General features: G+C 40.5%; 1 protein-coding gene and 1 long non-coding RNA gene across 2 annotated transcripts in view; one reads left to right on the forward strand and one right to left on the reverse strand.

Annotated features, from left to right (window-relative positions):
- LOC144023574 (uncharacterized) overlaps positions 1-24,929 on the reverse strand; it is a 97,958-nt gene that overhangs the window by 18,204 nt on the left and 54,825 nt on the right. The window lies entirely within an intron of this gene.
- On the forward strand, positions 21,368-24,159 carry LOC144024301 (uncharacterized). The gene is made up of 3 exons (XR_013284725.1): positions 21,368-21,595; positions 22,147-22,348; positions 23,284-24,159. It is a non-coding gene; the product is annotated as an uncharacterized LOC144024301 (long non-coding RNA).

Here is a 24,929-nt window from a genome sequence, read left to right on the forward strand (position 1 = left end):
CCAGCACCCCTGAATAGACCTTACCAGGGAGGCTGAGGAGTGTGATCCCTCTGTAGTTGGAACACACCCTCCGGTCCCCCTTCTTAAAAAGGGGGACCACCACCCCGGTCTGCCAATCCAGAGGCACTGTCCCCGATGTCCACGCGATGTTGTAGAGGCGTGTCAACCACGACAGCCCCACAACATCCAGAGTCTTTAGGAACTCCGGGCGGATCTCATCCACCCCCGGGGCCCTGCCACCGAGGAGCTTTCCAACCACCTCAGTGACTTCGACCCCAGAGATAGGAGAGCCCACCCCAGAGTCCCCAGACTCTGCTTCCTCAAAAGGAGACGTGTTGGTGGAATTGAGGAGGTCTTCGAAGTATTCCCCCCACCGCTTCACGACGTCCCGAGTCGAGGTCAGCAGCACCCCATCGCCACTATAAACAGTGTTAACGGTGCACTGCTTTCCCCTCCTGAGACGCCGGATGGTGGACCAGAATTTCCTCGAAGCCGTCCGGAAGTCGTTTTCCATGGCCTCACCGAATTCCTCCCATGCCCGAGTTTTTGCCTCAGCAACCGCCGAAGCCGCGTTCCGCTTGGCCATCCGGTACCTGTCAGCTGCCTCCGGAGTCCGACAGGCCAAAAAGGCCCGATAGGACTCCTTCTTCAGCTTGACGGCATCCCTTACCGCTGGTGTCCACCAGCGGGTTCGAGGATTGCCGCCACGACAGGCACCGACCACCTTACGGCCACAGCTCCGATCGGCCGCCTCAACAATGGAGGCGCGGAACATGGCCCATTCGGACTCAATGTTCCCCGCCTCCCCCGAGACAAGGGAGAAGCTCTGCCGGAGGTGGGCATTGAAACTCCTTCTGACAGGGGATTCCGCCAGACGTTCCCAGCAAACCCTCACAATACGTTTGGGTCTGCCAGGTCGGACCGGCATCTTCCCCCACCATCGGAGCCAACACACCACCAGGTGGTGATCAGTTGACAGCTCCGCCCCTCTCTTCACCCGAGTGTCCAAAACATGCGGCCGCAAATCCGATGACACGACTACAAAGTCGATCATCGAACTGCGGCCTAGGGTGTCCTGGTGCCAAGTGCACATATGGACACCCTTATGCTTGAACATGGTGTTCGTTATGGACAAACCGTGACGAGCACAGAAGTCCAATAACAGAACACCACTCGGGTTCCGATCAGGGGGGCCGTTCCTCCCAATCACGCCCCTCCAGGTCTCACTGTCATTCCCCACGTGAGCGTTGAAGTCCCCCAGCAGGACGAGGGAGTCCCCAGAGGGAGCGCTCTCCAGCACACCCTCCAAGGACTCCAAAAAGGGTGGGTACTCTGAACTGCTGTTTGGTGCATATGCACAAACAACAGTCAGGACCCGTCCCCCCACCCGAAGGCGGAGGGAAGCAACCCTCTCGTCCACCGGGGTAAACCCCAACGTACAGGCGCCGAGCCGGGGGGCAATAAGTATGCCCACACCTGCTCTACGCCTCACACCATGGGCAACTCCAGAGTGGAAGAGAGTCCAACCCCTCTCAAGAGGACTGGTACCAGAGCCCAAGCTGTGTGTGGAGGCGAGTCCGACTATGTCTAGTCGGAACTTCTCTGCCTCACACACCAGCTCGGGCTCCTTCCCTGCCAGAGAGGTGACATTCCATGTCCCAAGAGCCAGTTTCTGTAGCCGGGGGTCGGTCCGCCAAGGTCTCCTCCCTTGGCCGCCACCCAGCCTACACTGCACCCGACCCCTTTGGCCCCTCCCACCGGTGGTGAGCCCGTGGGAAGGGGGACCCACGTTGCCTCTTCGGGCTGTGCCCGGCCGGGCCCCATGGGTGCAGGCCCGGCCACCAGGCGCTCGCCAGCGAGCCCCGCCTCCAGGCCTGGCTCCAGAGGGGGGCCCCGGTGACCCGCGTCCGGGCGAGGGAAACGCTTCTCCAAATATCGTCGTCATCATAGGGGTCTTCTGAGCCGTTCTTAGTCTGGCCCCTCACCTAGGACCTGTTTGCCATGGGTGACCCTACCAGGGGCATAAAGCCCCAGACAACATAGCTCCTAGGGTCATTGGAACACGCAAACCCCTCCACCACGTTAAGGTACCGGCTCACGGGGTACCCCGACGTGCAAATACCCCAACGTGGCCCGGGTTGCGAGGGCCCTTTATAGCTGCTCGCAGCTCTAGTTATTCTTCTTCTTCTTCTTTGTTATTATTCTTTTCCGCAAACAACCACATTTTTGAGGCACTAAACATGAACGAAAACTCACCAAACTTTACACGCAGATCGGGCCTGGCGAAAAATTTGATATTTTAAAGTCGCCATACATGATAACAGAAAAATGGCTCTGTAGCGCCACCTACATAGGTTTAACGGATCCCTGTCCCGCTACGATTGTCCTATGGCTACGAAAATTGTGTGGCACCTGTAGCACATCCAGATGAACAAAAACCTCTTTGATATGTGTACCCTAAAATAGACAGGAAGTGAGGTATGAGTATTTGAATGTCCAATTTTGGCCCATTTTTGCACATTTACAGGGGTCATACTTTTGCCCGCTTCTCCTACACGGTTAACCCGATTGACTTCAAACTTGGGCTGTACCATCTCAACACCTGGGACAACATCATGGTAAAAAATCTAAAGTTTTTGACATACTATATGACGGTAGCGGGGCATCAAATTTACAGTTTCAAAATTCTTACTTAACAAAGCATTGCCGGTGGTACGTTTAATTGAGAGCCACGAAAATTGGTACACATATGTAACAGACTATGATCTACAAAAAAGCCTGTTGGTGCCATATGCTAAACCTAACAGGAAGTCCGCCAGAGGTGAGGCATCAAATTTTGTGTTTCAAAATTCTTATTTAAAGCATTCCCGGCTGTACATTTCACCTAGAGTTACCAACATTTGAAGACATATGTAACAGCCCTCAAGGTACAAAAAACTCTTTTTGAACCATATGCTAAACCGAACAGGAAGTCCGCCATTTTGATTTACTTTGGAACGTGTTGCCATTTTTTGGGCCATTTCATAAGGGTCTTATTTTAACGAACTCCTCCTACAGAGTTTATCCGATCATCTCCAAACTTGGTGTGATTCATCTTAAAATGTTGAGGATGAAAAGTTATTGAAAGCTTTTTATTTCGTCACACGCTGTTGCCGTGGCATGCACAGTTTGCAAAGGAAAAAATTCCCTCTTAATGAAGCATTCCCAGTTGTACGAAGCAGCTAGAGCTACGAAAATTTAGAGACAAATTTAACAGCCCACGATGTACAAAAAAGTCTCTTGGTGCCATGTGCTAAACCCAACAGGAAGTCCCGTAGGGGCCGGTCATCACATTTTGAGGTAAAAAACTCCTCTTTAACGAAGCATTCCCGGTTGTACGTTTCACCTAGCGCTATGATAATTTAGAGGCATACATAAGAGCCCACGATGTACAAAAAGGTCTCTTGGAACCATCTGCTAAACCAAACAGGAAGTCCGCCATTTTGATTTACGTTGGGATTTGTAGCCATTTTTTGTGGCCTTTTTTAGGGGTCATATTTTAACGAACTCCTCCTACAAAATTTATCCGACTGTCTTCAAACTTGGTGTGCTTCATCTTAAGATGTTTAAGATACAAAGTTATCGAAAGTTATTTATTTTGTCGCACGCCGTTTCATGGCGATGGATTGTTTGCCAAGTAAAATGCTGCTTTTTTTTTTTGGTCTAAACATGTGCAAAAACTCATGAACTTTACACACACATCAGGCTTGTCATAAGCATGAATATTTTAGAGATTTCTTATTAAATTTGCAATAAATGCTTCAATAGCGCCCTCTAGACATTTTTATGAAGTCCTTCCGATTATATGATTCAGCTAGATGTGTGAATATTGGCAGGCATGCCTAATATATTCAAAAAGTATTCTATATAGCCATGTGCCAATCCATTTTGATTTTATTTTGTTAATTGTGCATCATTTTTGGCCTTTCCATGAAACTTTACAAACACAAAGCATGGCAAAAATGTTTAAAATTTAGATGGTTTCCTATTTGACAGTACCCCAACATGCCAGTACCCCGACGTGCAAATACCCCAACGTGGCCCGGGTTGCGAGGGCCCTTTATAGCTGCTCGCAGCTCTAGTTAGGGCCCGAGCAGCGACCGCTGCGAGGTCCCTATTGTTTTTCGTCGAATTATTATTATTAGGGCCCGAGCAGCGACCGCTGCGAGGTCCCTATTGTTTTTCAAGGAATTCTTATTATTCTTCTTTTTATTTGTTATTATTCTTTTCCGCAAACAATCACATTTTTGAGACACTAAACGTGAACGAAAACTCACCAAACTTTACACACACGTCAGGCCTGGCGAAAAATTTGATATTTTAAAGTCGCCATAGGTGATAACAGAAAAATGGCTCCATAGCGCCACCTACATAGGTTAAACAGATCCCTGGCCCGCTACGATTGTCCGACGGCTATGAAAATTGTGTGGCACCTGTAGCACATCCAGATGAACAAAAACCTCTTTGATGTGTGTACCCTAAAATAGACAGGAAGTGAGATATGAGTATTTAAATGTCCAATTTTGGCCAATTTTTGCACATTTACAGGGGTCATACTTTTGCCTGCTTCTCCTACACGGTTAATCCAATTGACTTCAAACTTGGGATGTACCATCTCAAGACCTGGGACAACACCATGGTAAAAAATCTAAAGTTTTCGACATACTATATGACGGCGGTGGGGCATCAAATTTAGAGTTTCAAAACTCTTACTAAACGTAGTATTGCCGGTTGTATGTTTAACCTAGAGCTACGAAAATTGGTACACATATGTAACAGACTATGACCTACAAAAAAGTCTGTTGGTGCCATATGCTAAACCCAACAGGAAGTCCGCCAGAGGCGGGGCATCAAATTTTGAGTTTCAAAATTCTTACTTAATGAAGCATTCCCGGCTGTACGTTTCACCTAGAGTTACCAAAATTTAAAGACATATGTAACAGCCCTCAAGGTACAAAAAACTCTTTTTGAACCATATGCTAAACCTAACAGAAAGTCCACCATTTTGATTTACTTTGGAACGTGTTCCCATTTTTTTGGCCATTTCATAGGGGTCCTATTTTAACGAACTCCTCTTACAGAGTTTATCCGATCATCTTCAAACTTGGTGTGATTCATCTTAAGATGTTGAAGATGAAAAGTTATTGAAAGCTTTTTATTTCGCTGCACGCTGTTGTCGTGGCATGCACTTGTTTGCAAAGGAAAAAAATTCTTCTTAATGAAGAATTCTCAGTTGTACGAAGCAGCTAGAGCTACGAAAATTTGTAGACATATGTAAGCCTACGATGTACAAAAAAGTCTCTTGCTGCTTTGTGCTAAACCCAACAGGAAGTCCCGCAAGGGCCGGGCATCACTTTTTGAGCTAAAAAACTCCTCTTTAACGAAGCATTCCCGGTTGTACCTTTCACCTAGCGCTATGATAATTCGGGGGCATACATAAGAGCCCACGATGTACAAAAAAGTCTTTTAGAACCATATGCTAAGCCAAACAGGAAGTCCGGCATTTTGATTTACTTTGCTATTTGTAGCCATTTTTTGGGGGCCTTTTATAGGCCTCATATTTTCTACAAAACTTATCAGATTGTCTTCATTCTTTGGCATGTTTCATCTGAAGTATTGCCGGTTATACGTTTAATCTAGAGCTACGAAAATTGGTACACATATGTAACAGACTATGATCTACAAAAAAAGCCTGTTGGTGCCATATGCTAAACCTAACAGGAAGTCCGCCAGAGGCAGGGCATCAAATTTTGCATTTCAAAATTTTTACTTAATGAAGCATTTCCGGCTGTACGTTTCACCTAGAGTGACCAAAATTTGAAGACATATGTAACAGCCCTCGAGGTACAAAAAACTCTTTTTGAACCATATGCTAAACCTAACAGGAAGTCTGCCATTTTGATTTACTTTGGAACATGTTGCCATTTTTTTGGCCATTTCATAGGGGTCTTATTTTAACGAACTCCTCCTACAGAGTTTATCCGATCATCTTCAAACTTGGTGTGATTCATCTTAAGATGTTGACGATGAAAAGTTATTGAAAGCTTTTTATTTCGTCGCACGCTGTTGTCGTGGCATGCACTGTTGGCAAAGGAAAAAAAAATCCTTCTTAATGCAGCGTTCCCAGTTGGACGAAGCAGCTCGAGCTACAAAAATTTGTAGACATATGTACACATTTGTCCACATATATATATTTACATATGCATGTAAAAAATTATGTCAGGCTAAACTAAATGGTTGATTAGGCCCCACACATTTTCACCTTACCATACCCGGCCCTCTTTGCAAAAGGTTTGAACACTCCTGGCCTAAACCTAGGTGTATACTCAAACTATGCACGCACATAAAGCCTGGAACAAAATGTGTAATTTAGAGGGTTCTTGTTTTGTTTTTTGTATTCCTTATATTTCATGTCATTATACTTGACACACTATTTTTACTACTCACTGAATCAGTTATAAGAACATTTAATTGATACAATCCAATCACATCCTAGAGAATTGAAAACACATTCAATCATGAGGTTGTTAAGACACATTTACTTCTGTAGCACTTAACCACAAACAAGTTGCGACATCCCCTGATCTAACCCTCCAACCGGGCAAGGAAAAACTTTCAGGGGTCATATTTTAACGAACCCCTCCTACAAAATTTATCCGACTGTCTTCAAACTTGGTGTGTTTCATCTTAAGATGTTTAAGATGCAAAGTAATCGAAAGTTTTTTATTTTGTAACACGCTGTTGCCATAGCAATGCATTGTTTGTCAAGTGCTGCTTTTTTTTTTTTATACACATGAAAACTCATGGAACTTTGCAAACACATCAGACTTGTCATGAACATGAATTTTCAGAGATTTATTGTGCAATTTGCAATAAATAGCGCCCTCTAGACCTTTTTATGAAGCATTTCCGATTGTATGATTATGCTAGACCTACAAAAAAGTATTATGTAGCCATTTGCCAAACCAAAGAGGAAGTCCGCTATTTTGATTTTATTTTGGGAATTATACATCATTTTTGGCCTTTTTCATTCAACTTTGCACAGACAAGGCATGGAAAAAACTAACATTTTAAATGGTCCTTGTTCCATGTAACAGTTGTCAAGTGCTGCTTTTTTTTTTTTTATACACATGAAAACTCATGAAACTTTGCAAACACATCAGACTTGTCATGAACATGAATTTTCAGAGATTTATTGTGCAATTTGCAATAAATAGCGCCCTCTAGACATTTTTATGAAGCATTTCCGATTGTATGATTATGCTAGACCTACAAAAAAGTATTATGTAGCCATTTGCCAAACCAAAGAGGAAGTCCGCTATTTTGATTTTATTTTGGGAATTATACATAATTTTTGGCCTCCTTCATTAAACTTTGCACAGACAAAGTACCCCAACGTGCCAGTACCCTGACGTGCAAGTAACCCAACGTTGTGCTCAATAGCGCCCTCTATGCATTTTTATGGAGCATTTCCAATTGTATGATTCAAGCGATACACAACTAAAGATGACTTGACCTAGATTTGTGAAAACTGGGAGGCATACCTATTAGCTTAAGACCTACAAAAAGTATTCTGTAGCCGTATGCTAAACCTAAAAGGAAGTCCGCCATTTTGAATTTATTTTGGGAATTGCGCACCATATTTTGCGTTTTGATTAAACTTTGCACACACAAGGCTTGTCAAAAACATTTTAGATGGTCCTTGTCCTATTTGACAGTACCCCAACGTGCCAGTACCCCGACGTGCAAGTACCCCAACGTGGCACGCCTTTGCTGTAGCGATGCATTGTTTGCAAAGAATTTTTTTTTTTATATGATTCAGCTAGATGTGTGAATATTGGGAGGCATACCTATCAGCCGAATACCTCGACAAAGCATTCCATAGCAATGTGAACAAACACAAAAAGAATGGCAAAACATTTACAATTTAGACGGTTTCTTATGAAACAGTACCCTAACGTGCCAGTACCCCGACGTGCAAATACCCCAACGTGGCACGGGTTGCGAGGGCCCTTTATAGCTGCTCGCAGCTCTAGTTATTATTATTATTATTATTATTATTATTATTATTATTCTCCGTAAACGATCGCATTTTTGAGGACCTAAACATTCACGAAAACTCACCAAACTTTGCACACTCCTCAGGCCCGGCGAAAAATTTTATATTATGAAGTCGTCATAACAACGCGACTCTATAGCGCCCCCTAGCGTAGAAAAATAAAAACCAAGCCTGGCACGTTTGAGCTAGAGCAACGAAAATTGGCAGGCACGTGTAGCACCCCGAGACGCACAAAAAGGTCTATTGGGACCATGTAGCTAAAATGTACAGGAAATGAGCTATGAATTTTTTTATGTCCAATTTTGGCCTATTTTGGCACATTCACTGTGGTCATGCTTTTTCCCCCTCTGCAAACATTTTTCATCCAATTCACATCAAACTTGGCATTTATCATCTCAAGACCTGAGAGAACAACTGGGCAAAAAGTCTTGCCTTTTAGAAATACTATATGATGGGGGCGGGGCATCAAATATTGTCTTTAAAATTTCATTTGTCCAGAAAGAGCAAATGCTTAATAACTCCCATGTTCAAGCTCCAAAAAATCTCAAACTTCTCAGGCAACGTAATAGTCACGGCCTGAAAACATCTATATGATAAAATTCAGTTATACATATAGCACCACCTAGTGGTAACAATAAATGTCATACTTTACGTTTTTAGCTACTGCGCTGAGCTCGTTGAAGGGATCCAGTTGAAAGTTGGTTAGAAAATCCTTAAGATGTTGATCATGCCCCACACCGAATATTGTAACTTTTCGCCAAAGGGCGTGGCCGCTACGGTGCCGCAAAGTCTGAAGATTTTTCGTGACAATAAAAGCTGCGTGAACTTGACCGAGATGATCCTATCTTCTCAAAATTTCACACATTTGATGAGAGTCCAGCCCTAAAGACATCTACGTACTTATATTTCATCTTACTGATAGCGCCACCTAGTGGCAATTTTTTTTCTTACGAATTTTCTTGTACATTTTTCTCCAAACACGTTAACTGGACCAACCTCATATTTGCTCAGATGAGGGTTTCGGCCTTCATAATGTCACAACACGAAGTTTGTGAGTTTTCGCGAATCACTGTGGGCGTGGCTAAGCACTGTTCGCCAAGAAAACAACGCCAGTTTTGATGGTCTAAACATGCGCAGAAACTCATGAAACTTGGCACACACATCTGGCCTGGCAAAATGAGCAATATTTTATCATGTATTGTCCTATTTTTACAAAAATGACTCAATAGCGCCCCCTAGAAATTTTTAACGAAGCAGCCCCGATTGTACGTTTAAGCAAGATCTACGAAAATTTTTAGGTGTATGAGGGAGCCAAAGACCTACAAAAAAGTCTCTTGGACCCATATGCTAAAATGAACAGGAAGTGAGCTACGAATTTTTGAATGTCCCATTTTTGACGATTTTTGCACATTTTCAGGGGGCATACTTTTGCCCACTTCTCCTACACGTTTTATCCGACTGACTTATGACTTGACCTGGACCATGCCAAGACCTGAGCCAACAACAGACGGAAAAATCTTGACTTTCGGAAATACTATATGATGAGGGCGGGGCATCAAAATTTGTGTTTCGCACTGAAAAAGGATATGCTTAATAACTCCCCGATACATGCTCCAAAAAATCCCAAACTTGACATGTATGTTTATCGTCAAGGCCTGAAGGTATCTCTATGACAACATTCAGTTATATATGCAGCGCCACCTAGCCCTTGAGGCATGAAAAAAAAATACCCCACTTACGGTATTTTGTACAAAAAATTAGAGATAGACCGATAATCGGTCGGGCCGATAATCGGGGCCGATATTTGACATATTGGTACATATCGGTATCTGTCTGTTTTATTAATCTGACGGCCGATATGAGCGATCCATTTAAAACTCCGTCTTTTCGCTTCGAATGCAGCCCATAGCGTCTCTGTCTGTTATGGAGTCCAACTCCAGCAATGTAACGCCCATAGCAGCATTTGATTGGTTAGCCGTGCAAAAGCCAGAACCAATCAGTAGTGTATGCCGTGTATCACAGTAGCCGGTCACACACGCGCCCACGGACACAACGCGAGACACACATGCTTCGAAGGTAAGTTAAAAGAGAAGAGACTCCGCCGATCGTTTCACCGTGATAAGCTAAACACATTGAATTATGTTGTGTATTAAATGCACTATATGAATGGAGCTGCATTGCCTTGCATTGAATCCCCGCTAGCTAACAGTGGTGTGTTTAGCTTAGCATGTAGGCTAACACCCAGTAGCTAATTCGCTACTTGAACTACTCGGGGAGGGAATCACACACATTTTCACTTAATTAAGTAAATAATGTTTGTTAGAAAGGTTCCAAATATTAACAGTTTTCATTATTATATTGTCTAGTTCCATGTTAAGAGTAGAGTAATGTCATTATATTTACCTCTCGTGACGCACACATTGCATTCTGGGTCACGTCCACTACTTGTTGCATAGCGGTTATTATACAGTTAGATGCCACAGTGACACTAAATAGCGTTTAGTTACTTTATATTGTGTTTATTTGTCGCACTGGTTTGCCATTGTGTGCCTTAAGCTTCGACGTCGATTTGATTGACAGCTCGTTGTGCACCTCGTTAAAGTCCGCTCCGTAACTAATTAAGTGTCTCAAACACCGTTTAACTACACGAACGTGTTCTCTTCCGTATGTTTGGCATTAGTAGAGAAGTGCACTAAAGTATAGTGTGCTTATTTGCTCGTTTTGTCTCTCTTTTCACGTCATGTCTGCCGTCATTTGGGACATTATCCTCTCAATGGATGCCACTAATATGTAACATCTACGGCCGTAGTCGGCTGCAATTAATGTTCAGTGATGTAATTTCGTTACGTGCATCATACTTTGAATAATGAGCTCATGTTTGGTGTGTTGTATAACTTTCTCGTGTGTTAGTAACTATTCATGTGGACAGCTAAGACAGTGCTTGTTAATGTGAATTAGCAATGTTGCAGCCTAGTTATTATTTAGACAAGTACATCTGTGCCATTAAGTGATACAGTACAGTACAGTAGTGAGAGAATAGTGTGCCCATATACACACACGTGTCTATAAGTGTAAAACACATTAAACAGCAGAAAGTGGCAGCGGTCCACCACAACAATGTCTGTTTAACCAAGTTATTCTTACTATTATTATAACCAAGTTATTTTACTCTACCTTTTTCTGCGTTGATTGGGGCATCCTAAGTGGCAGTAAACTACATGATGAAGTGTCTTTTGACAGTTCTCTTGTAGAGAGGAGTAGCATGATATTGCTGTTCTCGATTTAAGATCCTCAGCTTATCAAAACTGTCTATATGGTAACAATAACAATAATTATAATAAGGTCTACAAGAACTGTATGGTGTTCAGGGATGAATAGTTTTTCTCATGGAATTTTTTTATTTTTTTTGCTGTAGTAATAAGTAATGCCACAGCTGATGCACATTTTGAATGACAGGGTTCCTCCTATTACTTCAAAATATAAAAATATAACATTTATAGAATAAAACTACAAGTATCCCAAATGCTATAAAAGGTAATGTCACATTGGCCCCCACATTTAACTCCCCCCGCCACCAACGTCTTATTGCAGATAGAAGGATGTAAAATGAAAAGTGTAGTGTGAGAATCCATTGTAAAGGACGGCTTGGGTTTGCATTATTCAAAAATTTGGTGCCAACATTTTAACTTTTACTGCAAATGAATATCGGCTTCAAATATCGGTTATCTGCCTCCTTGACTACCGATAATCGGAATCGGTATCGGCCCTGAAAAAAGCATATCGGTCTATCTCTACAAAAAATGTAAACTCATTCTATGTGTGATAACTAAGTCATTTAGGAATATTCTTTTACTTTCCACCACTCAAAATATTCACTGGCATCAGACCTAACCAAACACACATATTTTTGTTATTTAGTTTTATGTATTTTTGATAGCCTCTATGGACATTAAAAGCAATATCGTGAATGAAGGCTATGCTGAATAACTCCCAGGTACATGCTCCAAAAAATCCCATACTTGAAAAGTATATTTATAGTCAAGGCCTGAAGGTATCTCTATGACAAAATTCAGTTATAAATACAGCGCCACCTAGTCCTTGAGGCATAAAAAAAAAAATGGCTCACTTACGGTATTTTTGCAAAAATTGTAAACTCATTGTAAGTGTGATAACTAAGTCATTTATGAATATTCTTTTACTTTCCACCACTCAATATGTTCACTGGCATCAGACCGATCCAAACATACGTATTTTTTATTTAGTTTTATTATTTTTTTGATCGCCTCTATGGACAATAAAAGCAACATTGTGCAATGAGTACGAGCGATGATGTGTGTATATCTACTTTTACGAAAAATACCAATCAGGGCAACTCATTGCCTAAAAATAAAAAAAAGACGCTGATTTTTGCAGATCTTAACAATCACCAAAACCCATTGCGCTTGACACACTCATCACACCTGGCAAAAAAAAATAATAAAATCCACATGTTTATCATGCCATTTTCAAAGAAATTCTGCTTCCAATGTGCCAGTACCCCAATGTGCAAGTTCCCCAACGTGCAAGTACCCCAACGTGGCCCGGGCTGCGAGGGCCCTTTATTAGGGCCCGAGCAGCGACCGCTGCGAGGTCCCTATTGTTTTTCGTTCGAATTATTATTATTATTATTATTATTATTATTATTATTATTCTCCGTAAACGATCGCATTTTTGAGTACCTAAACATTCACGAAAACTCACCAAACTTTGCACACTCCTCAGGCCCGGCGAAAAATTTGATATTATGAAGTCGCCATAACAACGCGACTCGATAGCGCCCCCTAGCGTAGAAAAATAAAAACCAAGCCTGGCACGTTTGAGCTAGAGCAACGAAAATTGGCAGGCACGTGTAGCACCCCGAGACGCACAAAAAAAGTCTATTGGGACCATGTGGCTAAAATGTACAGGAAATGAGCTATGAATTTTTTTATGTCCAATTTTGGCCTATTTTGGCACATTCACTGTGGTCATGCTTTTTCCCCCTCTGCAAACATTTTTCATCCAATTCACATCAAACTTGGCATTTATCATCTCAAGACCTGAGAGAACAACTGGGCAAAAAGTCTTGCCTTTTCGAAATACTATATGATGGGGGCGGGGCATCAAATATTGTCTTTAAAATTTCATTTGTCCAGAAAGAGCAAATGCTTAATAACTCCCATGTTCAAGCTCCAAAAAATCTCAAACTTCTCAGGCAACGTAATAGTCACGGCCTGAAAACATCTATATGATAAAATTCAGTTATACATATAGCGCCACCTAGTGGTGACAATAAATGTCATACTTTACGTTTTTAGCTACTGCGCTGAGCTCGTTGAAGGGATCCAGTTGAAAGTTGGTCAGAAAAGCCTTAAGATGTTGATCATGCCCAACACCGAATATTGTAACTTTTCGCCAAAGGGCGTGGCCGCTACGGTGCCGCAAAGTCTGAAGATTTTTCGTGACAATAAAAGCTGCATGAACTTGACCGAGATGATCCTATCTTCTCAAAATTTCACACATTTGATGAGAGTCCAGCCCTAAAGACATCTACGAACTTATATTTCATCTTACTTATAGCGCCACCTAGTGGCAATTTTTTTTCTTACGAATTTTCTTGTACATTTTTTCTCCAAACACGTTAACTGGACCAACCTCATATTTGCTCAGATGAGGGTTTCGGCCTTCATGATGTCACAACACGAAGTTTGTGAGTTTTCGCGAATCGCTGTGGGCGTGGCTAAGCACTGTTCGCCAAGAAAACAACGCCAGTTTTGAGGGTCTAAACATGCGCAGAAACTCATGAAACTTGGCACACACATCTGGCCTGGTAAAATGAACAATATTTTATTGTTGATTGTGCTATTTTTACAAAAATGACTCAATAGCGCCGCCTAGAAATTTTTAACGAAGCAGCCCCGATTGTACGTTTAAGCAAGATCTACGAAAATTTTTACGTGTATGAGGGAGCCAAAGCCCTACAAAAAAAGTCTATTGTACCCATATGCTAAAATGAACAGGAAGTGAGCTACGAATTTTTGAATGTCCCATTTTTTACGATTTTTGCACATTTTCAGAGGGCATACTTTTGCCCACTTCTACTACACGTTTTATCCGACTGACTTATGACTTGACCTGGACCATGCCAAGACCTGAGCCAACAACAGACGGAAAAATCTTGACTTTTGGAAATACTATATGATGAGGGCGGGGCATCAAAATTTGTGTTTCGCACTGAAAAAGGATATGCTTAATAACTCCCCGATACATGCTCCAAAAAATCCCAAACTTGACATGTATGTTTATCGTCAAGGCCTGAAGGTATCTCTATGACAACATTCAGTTATATATGCAGCGCCACCTAGCCCTTGAGGCATGAAAAAAAAATACCCCACTTACGGTATTTTGTACAAAAAATGTAAACTCATTCTAAGTGTGATAACTAAGTCATTTAGGAATATTCTTTTACCTTCCACCACTCAAAATATTCACTGGCATCAGACCTAACCAAACATACATATTTTTGTTATTTAGTTTTATGTATTTTTGATAGCCTCTATGGACATTAAAAGCAATATCGTGAATGAAGGCTATGCTTAATAACTCCCAGGTACATGCTCCAAAAAATCCCATATTTGAAATGTATATTTAGAGTCAAGGCCTGAAGGTATCTCTATGACAAATTCAGTTATAAATACAGCGCCACCTAGTCCTTGAGGCATAAAAAAAAATGCCTCACTTACGGTATTTTTGCAAAAATTGTAAACTCATTGTAAGTGTGATAACTAAGTCATTTATGAATATTCTTTTCCTTTCCACCACTCAATATGTTCACTGGTATCAGACCGATCCAAACATACGTATTTTTTATTTAGTTTTATTTTTTTTTTTTATCGCCTCTATGACATTGTGCAATGAGTACGAGCGATGATGTGTGTATATATACTTTTACGAAAAATACCAATCAGAGCAACTCATTGCCTAAAAATAAAAAAAAGACGCTGATTTTTGCAGATCTTAACAATCACCAAAACCCATTGAGCTTGACACACTCATCACACCTGGCAAAAAAAAAAAAAAAAGTCCACATGTTTATCATGCCATTTTCAAAGAAATTCTGCTTCCAATGTGCCAGTACCCCAATGTGCAAGTTCCCCAACGTGCAAGTACCCCAACGTGGCCCGGGCTGCGAGGGCCCTTTATAGCTGCTCGCAGCTCTAGTATTCTTATTAGGGCCCGAGCAGCGGCGGCGGCGGTGCCGCTGCGAGGCCCTATTGTTTTTGTAGGAATTCTTCTTCTTATTATTATTATTATTATTAGGGCCCGAGCAGCTACCGCTGCGAGGTCCCTATTGTTTTTCGATCGGATTATTATTATTATTATTATTATTATTCTTCTTTTTCTCCGTAAACGATCACGATTTTGGGTACCTAAACATTTCCGAAAACTCACCAAACTTTGCACACTCCTCAGGCCCGGCGAAAAATTTGATATTATGAAGTCGTCATAACAACGCGACTCTATAGCGCCCCCTAGCATAGAAAAATAAAAACCAAGCCCGGCATGTTTGAGCTAGAGCAACGAAAATTGGCAGGCACGTGTAGCACCCCGAGACGCACAAAAAAGTCTATTGGGACCATGTAGCTAAAATGTACAGGAAGTGAGCTATGAATTTTTTAATGTCCAATTTTGGCCTATTTTGGCACATTCACTGTGGTCATGCTTTTTCCCCCTTTGCAAACATTTTTCATTCAATTGACTTCAAACTTGGCATTTATCATCTCAAGACCTGAGAGAACAACTGGGGAAAAAATCTTGCTTTTCGAAATACTATATGACGGGGGCGGGGCATCAAATATTGCCTTTAAAATTTCATTTGTCCAGAAAGAGCAAATGCTTAATAACTCCCATGTTCAAGCTCCAAAAAATCTCAAACTTATCAGGCAACTTAATAGTCACGGCCTGAAAACATCTATATGATAAAATTCAGTTATCCATGTAGCGCCACCTAGTGGTAACAATAATTGTCAGACTTTACGTTTTTAGCTACTGCGCTGAGCTCGTTGAAGGGATCCAGTTGAAAATTGGTCAGAAAAGCCTTAAGATGTTGATCATGCCCCACACCGAATATTGTAACTTTTCGCCAAAGGGCGTGGCCGCTACGGTGCCGCAAAGTCTGAAGATTTCTCGTGACAACAAAAGCTGCATTAACTTGACCGAGATGATGCTATCTTCTCAAAATTGTACACAATTGATGAGAGTCCAGCCCTAAAGACATCTACAAACTTATATTTCATCTTACTGATAGCGCCACCTACTGGCAATTTTTTTTCTTACGATTTTTCTTCAATGTTTTTCTCCAACCATGTTAACTGGACCTACCTCATATTTGCTCAGATGAGGGTGTCGGCCTTCATGCTGTCACAACACGAAGTTTGTGAGTTTTCGCGAGTCGCTGTGGGCGTGGCTAAGCACTGTTCGCCAAGAAAACAACGCCAGTTTTGAGGGTCTAAACATGCGCAGAAACTCATGAAACTTGGCACACACATCTGGCCTGGTAAAATGAACAATATTTTATTGTTGATTGTGCTATTTTTACAAAAATGACTCAATAGCGCCCCCTAGAAATTTTTAACGAAGCAGCCCCGATTGTACGTTTAAGCAAGATCTACGAAAATTTTTACGTGTATGAGGGAGCCAAAGACCTACAAAAAAGACTCTTGGACCCATATGCTAAAATGAACAGGAAGTGAGCTACGAATTTTTGAATGTCCCATTTTTTACGATTTTTGCACATTTTCAGAGGGCATACTTTTGCCCACTTCTCCTACACGTTTTATCCGACTGACTTATGACTTGACCTGGACCATGCCAAGACCTGAGCCAACAACAGACGGAAAAATCTTGACTTTTGGAAATACTATATGATGAGGGCGGGGCATCAATATTTGTGTTTCGCACTGAAAAAGGATATGCTTAATAACTCCCCGATACATGCTCCAAAAAATCCCAAACTTGACATGTATGTTTATCGTCAAGGCCTGAAGGTATCTCTATGACAACATTCAGTTATATATGCAGCGCCACCTAGCCCTTGAGGCATGAAAAAAAAATACCCCACTTACGGTATTTTGTACAAAAAATGTAAACTCATTCTAAGTGTGATAACTAAGTCATTTAGGAATATTCTTTTACCTTCCACCACTCAAAATATTCACTGGCATCAGACCTAACCAAACCTACATATTTTTGTTATTTAGTTTTATGTATTTTTGATAGCCTCTATGGACATTAAAAGCAATATGGTGAATGAAGGCTATGCTTAATAACTCCCAGGTACATGCTCCAAAAAATCCCATATTTGAAATGTATATTTAGAGTCAAGGCCTGAAGGTATCTCTATGACAAAATTCAGTTATAAATACAGTGCCACCTAGTCCTTGAGGCATAAAAAAAAATGCCTCACTTACGGTATTTTTGCAAAAATTGTAAACTCATTGTAAGTGTGATAACTAAGTCATTTATGAATATTCTTTTACTTTCCACCACTCAATATGTTCACTGGTATCAGACCGATCCAAACATACGTATTTTTTATTTAGTTTTATTTATTTTTTTTATCGCCTCTATGGACAATAAAAGCAACATTGTGCAATGAGTACGAGCGATGATGTGTGTATATATACTTTTACGAAAAATACCAATCAGAGCAACTCATTGCCTAAAAATAAAAAAAAGACGCTGATTTTTGCAGATCTTAACAATCACCAAAACCCATTGAGCTTGACACACTCATCACACCTGGCAAAAAAAAAAAAAAAGTCCACATGTTTATCATGCCATTTTCAAAGAAATTCTGCTTCCAATGTGCCAGTACCCCAATGTGCAAGTTCCCCAACGTGCAAGTACCCCAACGTGGCCCGGGCTGCGAGGGCCCTTTATAGCTGCTCGCAGCTCTAGTTATTATTATTATTCTCCGCAAACGATCACATTTTTGAGACACTAAACGTGACCGAAAACTCACCAAACTTTACACGCACATCAGGCCTGGTGAAAAATTTGATATTTTAAAGTCGCCATACATGATAACAGAAAAATGGCTCCTTAGCGCCCCCTACATAGGTTAAACGGATCCCTGTCCCGCTACGATTGTCCGACGGCTATGAAAATTGTGTGGCACCTGTAGCACATCCCAATAAACAAAAATCTCTTTGAAGTGTGTACCCTAAAATAGACAGAAAGTGAGGTATGAGTATTTAAATGTCCAATTTTTGCCAATTTTTGCACATTTACAGGGGTCATACTTTTGCCCGCTTCTCCTACACGGTTAACCCGATTGACTTCAAACTTGGGATGTACCATCTCAACACCTGGGACAACATCATGGTAAAAAATCAACAAAATTTATCCGACTGTCTTTAAACTTGGTGTGCTTCATCTTAAGATGTTTAAGATGCAAAGTTATCGAAAGTTATTTATTTTGTCACACGCCGTTGTCATGGCGATGCATTGTTTGCCAAGTAAAATGCTACTTTTTTTTTTTTGTCTAAACATGTGCAAAAACTCATGAAACTTTACACACACATCAGGCTTGTCATCAGCATGAATATTTTAGAGATTTCTTATTCAATTTGCAATAAATGGTTCAATAGCGCCCTCTAGACATTTTTATGAAGCTTTTGCAAATGTTTTGTGTTTTATGATTCAGCTAGATTTGTAAAAATTGGGATACCTATCAGCCTAAGACTTACAAAAAGGTTTCTAAAGCCATATGCTGAATCAAAAAGGAAGTCTGCCATTTTGATTTACTTTGGTATTTGTAGCCATTTTTTGGGGCCTTTTATAGGGGTCATATTTTCAACAGAACTTATCAGATCGTCTTCATTCTTTGGTGTGTTTCATCTTAAGATATTTAAGATGAAAAGTTATTGAATTTTTTTATTTTGTCACACGCCTTTGCTGTAGCCATGCATTGTTTGTGAAGAAAAATGCTTTTTTGAGGGTCTAAATATGGGTGAAAACTCACAAAACTTTGCACACACACCAGACCTGTCTGGAACATGAATATTTTATTTAGAGATTTGTTGTGCAATTTGTAATTATTAGGGCCCGAGCAGCGGCGGCGGCGGTGCCGCTGCGAGGCCCTATTGTTTTTGTAGGAATTCTTATTAGGGCCCGAGCAGCGACCGCTGCGAGGTCCCTATTGTTCCTGAAGGAATTCTTATTATTAGGGCCCGAGCAGCGACCGCTGCGAGGTCCCTATTGTTCCTGAAGGAATTCTTATTATTATTATTATTATTCTTCTTTGTTATTATTCTTTTCCGCAAACAACCACATTTTTGAGGCACTAAACATGAACGAAAACTCACCAAACTTTACACGCAGATCGGGTCTGGCGAAAAATTTGATATTTTAAAGTCGCCATACATGATAACAGAAAAATGGCTCTGTAGCGCCACCTACATAGGTTTAACGGATCCCTGTCCCGCTACGATTGTCCTATGGCTACGAAAATAGTGTGGCACCTGTAGCACATCCAGATGAACAAAAACCTCTTTGATATGTGTACCCTAAAATAGACAGGAAGTGAGGTATGAGTATTTGAATGTCCAATTTTGGCCCATTTTTGCACATTTACAGGGGTCATACTTTTGCCCGCTTCTCCTACACGGTTAACCCGATTGACTTCAAACTTGGGCTGTACCATCTCAACACCTGGGACAACATCATGGTAAAAAATCTAAAGTTTTTGACATACTATATGACGGTGGCGGGGCATCAAATTTACAGTTTCAAAATTCTTACTTAACGAAGCATTGCCGGTGGTACGTTTAATCTAGAGCTACGAAAATTGGTACACATATGTAACAGACTATGATCTACAAAAAAGCCTGTTGGTGCCATATGCTAAACCTAACAGGAAGTCCGCCAGAGGCGAGGCATCAAATTTTGTGTTTCAAAATTCTAACTTAATGAAGCATTCCCGGCTGTACATTTCACCTAGAGTTACCAATATTTGAAGACATATGTAACAGCCCTCAAGGTACAAAAAACTCTTTTTGAACCATATGCTAAACCGAACAGGAAGTCCGCCATTTTGATTTACTTTGGAACGTGTTGCCATTTTTTGGGCCATTTCATAGGGGTCTTATTTTAACGAACTCCTCCTACAGAGTTTATCCGATCATCTCCAAACTTGGTGTGATTCATCTTAAGATGTTGAAGATGAAAAGTTATTGAAAGCTTTTTATTTTGTCGCACGCTGTTGCCGTGGCATGCACAGTTTGCAAAGGAAAAAATTACTTCTTAATGAAGCATTCCCAGTTGTACGAAGCAGCTAGAGCTACGAAAATTTGGAGACAAATGTAACAGCCCACGATGTACAAAAAAGTCTCTTGGTGCCATGTGCTAAACCCAACAGGAGGTCCCGTAGGGGCCGGGCATCACATTTTGAGCTAAAAAACTCCTCTTTAACGAAGCATTCCCGGTTGTACGTTTCACCTAGCGCTATGATAATTTAGAGGCATACATAAGAGCCCACGATGTACAAAAAAGTCTCTTGGAACCATGTGCTAAACCAAACAGGAAGTCCGCCATTTTGATTTATGATGGGATTTGTAGACTTTTTTCGTGGCCTTTTTTAGGGGTCATATTTTAACTCCTCCTACAAAATTCATCCGACCGTGTTCAAACTTGGTGTGTTTCATCTTAAGATGTTTAAGATGCAAATTTATCGAAAGTTTTTTATTTTGTCGCACGCTGCTGCTATAGCGATGCATTGGTTGCCAAGTAAAGTGCTGCTTTGTTTTTTTTTATCTATACATGTGTGAAAACTCGTGAAACTTTGCACACACATCAGACTTGTCATTAACATGAATTTTTAGCGATTTCTTGTGCAATTTGCAATAAATCGCACCCTCTATACATTTTTTATGGAGCATTTCCGATTGGATGATTCAAGCGCAAAATAACTAAAGATGACTTGACTTGACCTAGATTTGTGAAAACTCAGAGGCATACCTATTATATTATTATTATTTTTTGTACCTTACAAGATTATCTCTTGTGCCACATTAAACCCCTTTGCAGGCCTGAGCCAAACCACGGTCCATACATTTGATACCACTGCTTTATTTCAATGGTCAAGTACTTCATAACCACACCTACTTATGCTTGTCCTTGCATATATAGTAGACAACAAAGAGCTCTTTCAACAAAAGACATTTCCATCTACAAAGTCATACAAGGTAAGCACTCTATAAATTCTGCAATCACTACACTTCTATTCCTAAATTATCACTTCAAATACCAACAATGGTTAATACAGCTACAAATTTCTTGTATGTTTATGAAGTATGATACTGTATTTATTTCTACTCCTTTGCTTTTCTACAGAACATGAACAAATCAACAAGCAAATTCTCTTTTGATAAAGACCCTCTAATCATCTCCATACGCAAAGATTGCCAACTTTTTTCCGTAAGTATACAATACATAAACTAAACAGGACAACTTTCTCAATCATATACAATATGCCATACATATATGTATTAAGTTCTCATTTATTAACAGGTTTGTTAAAGGCACCTTTAGTGTGTTTTTCTGTTTGTAATGTTTCTCCACGAGCACGTCTAGCCATTGATATCATGTAGAACACATATGCTAACCTTTTAGAGACAATTGAAGCTTACTTGCACAGTAGCCACTATCTTAACCACTTAATTCACATGTCTACTTGACAACTTATTACATGTAGTGAAATGGTACTTTGTGCGTCTTATGCTTTTTTCTGAACACTGCTTTTCAACTCTTTCCTTAAAACCAATACATGCGGCACTGTTATACTGTATAAATATATATGTCCGTGTGTATATATTTGTATATTCTTTCAAATAAACTCGTTTTGACACACACAGCCATTGAGTAACATGCAACACGACCACAACGTTTTGCACCAACACGTTACCTCTGCTATTTAGAATCATGGAATCTAACATGACTGATTTTCATTGAATGCTTTGTCATTACAGTATGCATGCATTGATCATGCTTTCAGTCGCAACGACTTATACCAGCGCAGCCTTGATCTTCATTCCCAAATGAACCAACTAGTCCATGTGACTCGAGTCAATCGAGCACTTGAAAAACAGATAGACTTCAAAACCAAGCTTGTGAAAGAACTCCAGACTGCATTGGATATAAAGGATGCATGTGATGCATTTGTCCGTGATGGTAAGCTATATGACATGGAAGACACACAAACACTAACACAGCAAGCATCCCCATCCTACACATTGTGTATAATGAATGACATGTTTGACAATGGACATTTTTACATTTTTTTGTTAATGCACGTTCCTTTTTTTCTGTTAGGAATATCTTGAAGGTAACATTGGACTGTTAACTAAAACACTGACTGATTATTGAGCCGCAATTTCTCAATGTATATAATGTGAATACATACTACACTTGATTACTTTCAAATGTGACTGATATCATGTAGCTATGCTGCGATCTTGCCCTCTTTCATCCACTGATAGACACTTCAAAGTTCTTTTTTTTCTGTATCTTCTCAAAATAACTGACATATTCATGGAAAAGATTGTATTTAAATTCTATCGTTATTAATTACTATTATTATGTTTATGTCTTTGCCCCTGATTATGATGTTTCTATACCATAGATTTTTTTTTTTTTTAAATTTTTTGGACATACTGTGACTTGACCTTTACAATACTAATTTTTACTAAGAAAAAATCAATCACACACCATAATATTTTATACTTATCCTGCATGTATCTGGACACACCATGCCAAATTTGACACTTACATAACCATTTATGTACCTGTCGTATCCTTACTTTTATTCATCATTTCATCACACAATCCTAAAACATTGCTTTTTGACCCAGAGGATTCAACTATACCATTTTTGCGTGTCTTATTACTTACTAGCTATATTATTTATTAACGGGCAAAAACTATGAATATAAGATCACCGTCAAATATTACGTCTGTAATATCCATATACAGTGCATTACATAATATGCATTTGTATTAAGACACTACCATGCTAAAAATATGCACACGACTGTTCTGTAAACTACACCTAAGACAACCAAGCTTCACAGATCTAACATGATTCTTCATTCTTTTTTGTTCTACAGATGTATCAAATGCTGCCACACAGACAGAAGAAGCCACTGAGGACATGCACGAAGACGATGATCACAATATAACAGGACAGGTTAACCCCCCTGAAGTTTTAGCCCGCAGGTCAAAGCGTCCTAGGACTAATTCATCCATGGAGGTTACATTATCCTAAGACAGACTATGTGCTAACCCTAACTTTTTGACTCCAAGGGATTCATCTGTCCCAGAAAACTTTTACACTAAAGAGTTTATCTGTCCTCGGGCGCTGTTAACCCCAGGTTAAAGTGTTATTTAATCTGTCCTGTTACAACAGCTATACATAAACAGCTGCATTCCTCTCCTGTTCCATCTCTCGCACTTCTTTCATCTCTTTTTCTCCTCTACTTATACCTATGCTTGCTCATGTGCTTTTTTCCCCTTTAGATGATGTCATTGGTTAGCCTGCTTCAAAGCTACATTTTTTTCTTGAATAACTGTCACACATTTACTGTTTGCTGGACCCTACAAAACTGTCACAATACTTCACTATGTCATGAATACATATGTGTTGCACAGCGACACCACATTAAGAGTCATCAAAAAGCTTTTTATTTGATCACACACCATCTCTGTGCCATGCAATGTTTTCAAATAAACAGATGCTGGTTTTGAATATCAAACGAGCGACTTTTCATGAAACTTTGCACACACATCAGAAAGTCCACACTTTTGAATTTATTTTGGGAATTGTGCATCATTTTTGGCCTTTTACTGCACCTTTTTACACACAAGGCACGGCAAATGCATTTCTATTTTCCATGGTCCTTGTCTATTTAACAGTACCCCAACGTGCAAGTCCCCCGACTTGCATATACCCCAACGTGGCCCGGGTTGCGAGGGCCCTTTATAGCTGCTCGCAGCTCTAGTTCTTCTTCTTCTTCTTCTTCTTCTTTTTCTTTGTTATTATTCTTTTCCGCAAACAACCACATTTTTGAGGCACTAAACATGAACGAAAACTCACCAAACTTTACACGCAGATCGGGCCTGGCGAAAAATTTGATATTTTAAAGTCGCCATACATGATAACAGAAAAATGGCTCTGTAGCGCCACCTACATAGGTTTAACGGATCCCTGTCCCGCTACGATTGTCCTATGGCTACGAAAATTGTGTGGCACCTGTAGCACATCCAGATGAACAAAAACCTCTTTGATATGTGTACCCTAAAATAGACAGGAAGTGAGGTATGAGTATTTGAATGTCCAATTTTGGCCCATTTTTGCACATTTACAGGGGTCATACTTTTGCCCGCTTCTCCTACACGGTTAACCCGATTGACTTCAAACTTGGGCTGTACCATCTCAACACCTGGGACAACATCATGGTAAAAAATCTAAAGTTTTTGACATACTATATGACGGTGGCGGGGCATCAAATTTACAGTTTCAAAATTCTTACTTAACGAAGCATTGCCGGTGGTACGTTTAATCTAGAGCTACGAAAATTGGTACACATATGTAACAGACTATGATCTACAAAAAAGCCTGTTGGTGCCATCTGCTAAACCTAACAGGAAGTCCGCCAGAGGCGAGGCATCAAATTTTGTGTTTCAAAATTCTAACTTAATGAAGCATTCCCGGCTGTACATTTCACATAGAGTTACCAAAATTTGAAGACATATG

This window comes from Festucalex cinctus, chromosome 8, assembly GCF_051991245.1.
Source record: "Festucalex cinctus isolate MCC-2025b chromosome 8, RoL_Fcin_1.0, whole genome shotgun sequence".
Taxonomy (NCBI): Eukaryota; Metazoa; Chordata; class Actinopteri; order Syngnathiformes; family Syngnathidae; genus Festucalex; species Festucalex cinctus.